The sequence below is a fragment of the Hibiscus syriacus genome, unplaced genomic scaffold (assembly GCF_006381635.1).
Source record: "Hibiscus syriacus cultivar Baekdansim isolate YM2019G1 unplaced genomic scaffold, ASM638163v2 tig00001750_pilon, whole genome shotgun sequence".
NCBI lineage: Eukaryota > Viridiplantae > Streptophyta > Magnoliopsida > Malvales > Malvaceae > Hibiscus > Hibiscus syriacus.
Window position 1 is genome coordinate 281297 of NW_024061888.1, and position 7222 is coordinate 288518.

At 33.8% G+C, this 7222-nt stretch overlaps 1 pseudogene; it reads left to right on the forward strand.

Moving 5' to 3' along the window:
* The first annotated feature begins 1265 nt into the window (after positions 1-1265).
* Positions 1266-7222, forward strand: LOC120133591 (annotated as a pseudogene).

Sequence of the window (7222 nt, forward strand, 5' to 3'; positions counted from 1 at the left end):
GCTCGATCGTGGATCGAACGGCTCGGTCACGACTCAATCAGGTGGTCTGGATTGGTTCGGGAGGTTTGGACCAGTCCAAACCGATTCTGGAAACCCCTAAGCTACAGATGAAGCCCATACGCGGGTGACGACGCGTGGGACACGTACAACGTTGTCGGTGGTCAGATGGTGACAAAATATTCTAGATTTGTAAATCTTCGGCTCGGGATTCTTGTGCAAGCATCGATTCACAACGGATAATGGCAGAGAATGAAAAAAATCAACCTACTTGAAAGACTGAACTTCCCATTTCTCACCCCCTTCAGCGGTGATGGAAACGATGACACCCCAACCACCTGTCGTCTCTTTTCAACTCTAGGAACAAGGTGGCATCGACGGTGTCATCAACGGACGATTGGTCGATGATGAAATGCAGATGAAACTTTCTTGGAGGAAAGAGAAAAATAAAATGGAAAGGGGAAAGAGAGAGAGAAAAAACTTGAATTTTTTTGAAAATTTTCCAAAAATAGGGGAATTTTAAACTCTCCACAATTGAAAAAATGGTAAAATTATGCCTTTAGTCCTCAACTTTTCCCTTATTATTACTTTAATCCAATACTTTAAATTTATAACATTTACCCGCTTAAATTGAGGTGTGACACGAGGAATGTGTTTGCACAATTAATAACAAACAAAACACTTGAAATAATAAAACAAAGAAATACAAAAGTGTTATTGAAAGAAAAAAGAACATTGATTTTGCGTTCAAAAATGAACTTTTTAGTTAAAAGTATTTTTAGACAACATTATCAAACGAAAAAACATACCTTTACCAGTGCATCAATGGTTAAGACGTGATAAACTCTTCCCAAACACCTAGATGTGAATCTTATCACCTATATTTCTTTGTTAAAATTGAGAAAAAAATATTCTAATCAGGTGGTGACATGTATAAGTAAATTTTATTAAATATCTAATTACACTAATTTTGTTAATAATCACGTCAACTCTTCCATTAAATATTAACCGCATGTGATTTAATAAAATAAAATAATTAAATGATCAATTATCAAAATAAAAAGAACAATAATTAAGTGGTCATAGTATAATAACCCTTAATTTTTTAAACTCATTCAAATATATTTATATTGAAAATAATTACTTTCAAATAGAAAATATTTATAAAACAATATTTAAGGCCTAAACGATAAAGTGGTAAAAATATTCGAAACTGGAATCAAAATATAGGGTATGTAAGTTTGGTCCAGAAACGAATTGCTCGAATAATGGCATTTCTATTGGTAGATTCACTCCAAAAAAAATTACTAAATAAATATTTCAGGACAAGACAAGATTCTTGAATCTCAGAATCAATAACTCTTTGAAGACAAACAGATATACCTGATTTGTTAGTTGTTAAAAAGCATTACAATAATTTGCTATATTTGACGAACTTTTCTACTATATTAGATGTATCCAACAACGTTGACAGCAATAAGGTGGCTCACGTGGACATGGACCGGCGGTTGCATTTTAAGGCTCATCAAATTAACATTAATTCTTGCTAATCCAGATTTCCAAATTGTTGTTATTTCTGCTAAAAATGCTATAATTATTAAGTTATAATCCTTCTGTTTTCTGGTCTTTTCTGATGTCGTCAAGGATCGTAAGAGAGCCACGGAAGAATACAGGGATGAGATTATAGCTCTTCTCGGTGAGTATTGTCCTTTTTCAAATGTGCACGCAAAACGAAATAAAATTTGATGTTTTTGTTCCTTTTTCTGAAGCATCGTCACTACTTGATTCTATGCAATATCTAAGGACGAAGATGTCAACAATCCATTGTCGTTGTCGTCGTCGTCATTATCATTAAGGAGTTGGCATCAGAATCCAAACCGGATATAAAAGAAGTGCAAAAAGAAGAGGAGAATTCAACCGTTAGACAAGTGGCCTTAACGGTGCCAACCAGTGGCAGACCTATGTGGTCCAAGAAATAGCAGTTGCATACCCATTTTCCTTAAAAAAAAATACAAACCCTTAATATATTATATCAAGACTTAAAAATTTTGTACACTTTTTTTAAAACTTTTCTGCACACTTTTTTTTTTTAAATTTGTGCTCAAATGACTGAGTAGGAAGCTAATATCAAGTGTCAACCTTTTATTCCATATTTTTAAATAAAAAAACTATTGATTAAAATAATATATATCATTTTTATATTTTACAACCATTAATTTCACCTTTTTTAGCCTTTCACTCTTAAACTAAAGTTTTTGTTTTGTTTTTTAGTTCAAATCCACACAGGCCCCAGCCTCAGCTGCTACTCAATTGTCGGTCCCTTGTTTGAGTCTAAACCAGCCACCACGATGGTGTTCACCAGTGATTTTTCGGTGAACTTCCCCAACCAAATTGCCTGTAAGTTGTTGCTCATTTATTTTCCTTAGATATTTAGGTTCTTCACTCATTCTTTTACCCTCTTAAATTTAGTTAAATTAATATTTGAGTTTTTAAGTTTTGAAATTTATTTTTTAATTTGAGTGAGTTAAAAGTAAGAGATAAAATTAAATTTTGAATCAATTTAATAGATTGTAGTGATTTTATGAAGAATATTTGAATGTTAAATTGTGATATGTAAAATTACTAAGATGTATTTTTGGGAAGGAGAAAAAAATGGTATACTAAATTTGTGTAATTTAAGTAGAAGCAATTTAGATATTTTAATTTTTAAGTTGAATCCATTAAAATTATTTAATTAGTAATTAAGATCTTACTTCTTTGATAATAAATATAATTACTAATAGTGAATTATAATCAATAATTATTGTGATTTGTAAATTTTGTAATTGTAGTAGTAAGAAGATGAATGATAACTCTCAACGAAAGAAGAATGGAACGTTGGATTGGTTTGTTCAAAAGTCCAAAAAAGAATGATGCAAGTTCTTCCCAAGTGCCAATTTGTGTCTCATCACCGACTCAACCTTCAGCAACTTAAGTCGAACAAGAATTTTCTTTCCCTTCAAATAATATGCCCCAAACTCAAGAAACCAAAATGAGATCTACATGTATTACACAAGATGATAGTACAACATTTGCATCAAGAGAGATGGAAAGCCAAGTTAATGATATCTCTATTCCACATGATCCGGCTAAAAGGAAAAAAAGTTATTGATTATCATCAAATGGATCGAGAAGCTGTGAGGAAAGAATACATACAAAGAGGTGCTTGCTAACCAAAGAAGCACAAATTTCCTCAAACGGACTTCAGAGGAGGTACATTATGTCGCTTTAATAAATCTTGGTTTAATAAGTATTCTTGGCTTCAGTATAGTGTTTCAAAAGATGTTGCATTTTGATTTGTTTGTTACTTGTTTAAGAATGAAACTACCAAAGCTGCAGGAGGAGATGCATTTTTTGTTAATGGGTTTAGAAGTTGGAATAGGCCAGTTCGGTTTAGAAAACATGTTGATGGAATTAATAGTGCTCATAATCAAGCTTTTCAAAAGTTTGAGAATTTAAAGAACTTTAAGTCATCCTTGAAAGTTTCTTTAGACCAACAAACCGAGCAAGCTAAAAGTGACTACCAAATTCTCTTGACTACTTCTCTTCATTGTTTGAGATTTCTTTTACATCAAGGATTGGCATTTCGTGGTCATGATGAATGTGATGAATCAAGTAACAAGGGAAATTTTCTTGAACTTTTGAATTGGATGGCGGAAAAGAATGATGATGTGGGAAATATTGTTTTGAAAAATGCACCTAAAAATAATCAAATGATTGCACTTTCGATTCAAAAAGAGCTTATCAATTGTTGTGCAAAAGAAACTACCAAGGCAATTATGGAAGATCCTGGTAAGAATTATTTTGGAATACTAGTAGATGAGTCTAGTGATATGTCTCAAAAAGAACAAATGGCTTTGTGTGTCCGTTATGTTGATAAAAAGGGAATGATAAATGAATGATTTCTTGGAATTGTTCATGTTGGAGACACCATATCTTTGTCTCTTAAAGAAACTACTTTTCTTTTCTTGATGAGCAATCTTTGAGTTGTTCAGGAATTTGTGGGCAAGGGTACTATGGAGCTAGTAATATGAAGGGTGAACTTAATGGTCTCAAAACTCTAATCATGAGAGAAACACAATATGCATACTACATACATTGTTTTGCTCACCAACTTCAATTAACTCTTGTTGTTGTTTCTAAGAAAAATAAAGATTGTGGTTGGCTTTTTGATACACTTGAAGATTTGTTGAATGTTGTTGGATCATCATGTAGGCAAAAGATTTGCTTAAAGGAAAACAAGCTGAGAAAATTGCAAAAGCCTTTGAAAATGGTGAAATTGTGTCGGGAAAAGGTTTAAACGAAGAGCTTGGTTTAGGTAGGTCGGGTGATACATGTTGGGGGTCTCATTATAATTTGATTTTAAATGTGATTGATTTGTATTCTACAATACATGAGGTGCTTGATTTGATTGATAATGATGCTCGAAAAAACGATAATGTGAGGTTTACAATAGAGTCATTTGATTTCATTTTATGATTCACTTGATGAAGAGAATATTTGGGATTATGAATGAATTAAACAAAGCTTTACAGAGAAAAGATCAAGATACTGTCAATGCTATGTCACTTGTTACTTTTAGGGGTGTTCATTTTTCGGTTTTAACCGAATTAACCAACCAATCCGAATTAGTTCGGTTAATTCGGTCGGCCACCAAATTAGTTCGGTCGGGGAACGGTTAATAATTTTTTTATAATTCGATTAACGGTTAATTCGGTTCGAAATCGGTTAATTAACCGAATTAACCAAAATTAATTTTTAAATATTAAATATATTATATATAACATATGGGCTCAGCCCAAACCATTTAAAACTTAATTAATAATTTAAGATCCAATAACTTTTAAACCTAAATCAATATTAATTAATTAAAAAAATTCAGATAAAATTTTTATTTTATAATTATATATTATTTAAATTAATTGTAAATTTTTTTGAATTAAAAAATATTCAATTTTTATATAAATTAGAAAATTTTAAAAAAATTTGGTTAATTCAAAAATTAACCGAATTAAACGAAATTTATTCGGTTCAGTTAATATTTTCAAAATACGTTCGGTTCGGTTAACGGTTAAAGAAAAAAAAGTTCAGTTAATTCGGTTAATGGTAATTCGGTTCGGTCGGCCACCGTTTTAACCGAATGAACACCCCTAGTTACTTCAACTAAAGAAAGATTGCAAAATGTGAGGGAAAATGAGTGGGAGTCTTTTTTTGCTACAATCACTTCATTTTGTAACAAGAATGACATTGATATTCTTAATATGGATGTTGTGTGCACTCTTCCGGGAAGAAAGAAACATTGTCGTTTGGATACTACTAATATTCATCATTTTTGAATTGAAGTGTTCTTGGGAGTTATTGATCTTCAGCTTCAAGAGTTAAACAACCGATTTGATGAGGTTAGTATAGAGTTATTGATTTGTATGGCTTCTTTGAGTCCACTTGATAATTTTTCTTCTTTTGACAAATAAAAGATACTTAGACTTGCTGAATTATATCCCGATGAATTTACAAGTGTTGATAGACTAGCCCATTATGATCAACTTGATAATTATATTGTTGATATGCGGAGGGATGATAGATTTTGGCTATTGAAAGATATGAGTGAACTTTCCATGAAGCTTGTCGAGACAAAGAAGCATCAAGTGTACCAACAAGTCTATTTGTTCATAAAGTTGGTATTGATTCTCCCCGAAACAACTGCAAGTGTGGAATGAGCATTTTCTAAAATGAACATCGTGAAGAATAAGTTGTGAAATAGCATAGATAATCAATTTCTAAATGATTGTTTGGTCACTTATATAGAAAGAGATGTTCTTGTCCAAATCGATGATGAAAAAAAATCTTGAAATGATTTTAAGGAATGAAAGTTCGACGAGAACAATTGTAATTGTTTCTGGTGTTTAGTAATTGTTTGTGCTTTTTGAATGAATTGTTATTTTGGATTTTTAATTATGTAACTTTTTCATTAATGAATTTTATAATATTTATTTTGGACCCTCATTTTTTAATTCCTGGATCCTCACTCGTGCCAACCACAGAGGACCCTTGTCTACTGGTTCTGACGTTCCGAATGTGGGTGTTGGGCACCATTTCATGCGTTCTCTTATCGTTTCTTAATCTGTTCTTTTGGTACCGGACCGAACCCTTGATGATCACGACTCAGATAGCTTTGGTTCCCCTCGGCCAGCTGATGGCTGCCAATATCACAGACATGGTTTTCTTCAAAGGAACACGCTGGGAATTCACCTTGAATCCAGGCCCCTTCAATGTCAAAGATCATGTGCTAATCACAATCTTTGCCAACTCGGAGCCAGCAGTGTTTTCGCCATCCATGTTGTGAATGTGGTCAAGGTGTTTTACAAGAAGCACATCACTTTCTTTGCCTCCTTGATCGTCATCCTAACGACTCAGGTCAGTTTTTTGCTTTGTTTTTTGTTTGTTATTTGGGTTAATTGGGGATTGTGTGGCTTATAGAGTGGTTTGGTATGGGGTTTGAATGGTAGGTGCTGGGGTTTGGATGGACTGGTATATTCAGGAGGTACCTAGTGGAACCAGCTCATTTGAATAAATATTAAGTGTTAATTTTGACAAGGCTATGCACGAGAAGGGAGGGCCAGAGGTTGGGTGACCAGAACCCAATTCTTCCTAATCGCCTTCATCTGCAGCTTTGCATATTATGTCTTCCCCGCTACCTCTTCAAAATGCTAACTTCCCTCTCTTGGATATGCTGGATATTCCCCAAATCCGTGCTTGCCCAACAACTCGGTTCGGACCTTTACGGGCTAGGAATTGGTGTCATTGGTATGAACTGGTCTACCATCTCCTCTTATCTCGGTAGCCCACTTGCAAGTCCATGGTTCGCCACGGCAAATGTTGCTGCAGGATTCATCTTGGTCATGTATGTTTTGACTCCCACCTGCTACTGGCTTATTGTCTACTCAGCCAAAACTTTTCCCATTTTCTCCGATGGTCTCTTCACTTCCACAGGCCAAGAATACAACATCACATCAATCGTTGGTCCCAATTTTTGCCTCGATGTAGCAGCGTACGATAAACAAGGACCTCTTTACCTCAGCATGTTTTTCGCAATAACTTATGGTGTAGGCTTCGCTGCACTAACAGCTACCATTGTTCATGTTGCGCTATTCCACGGAAAATGATCGATTTTATCGTCTCCTTGATT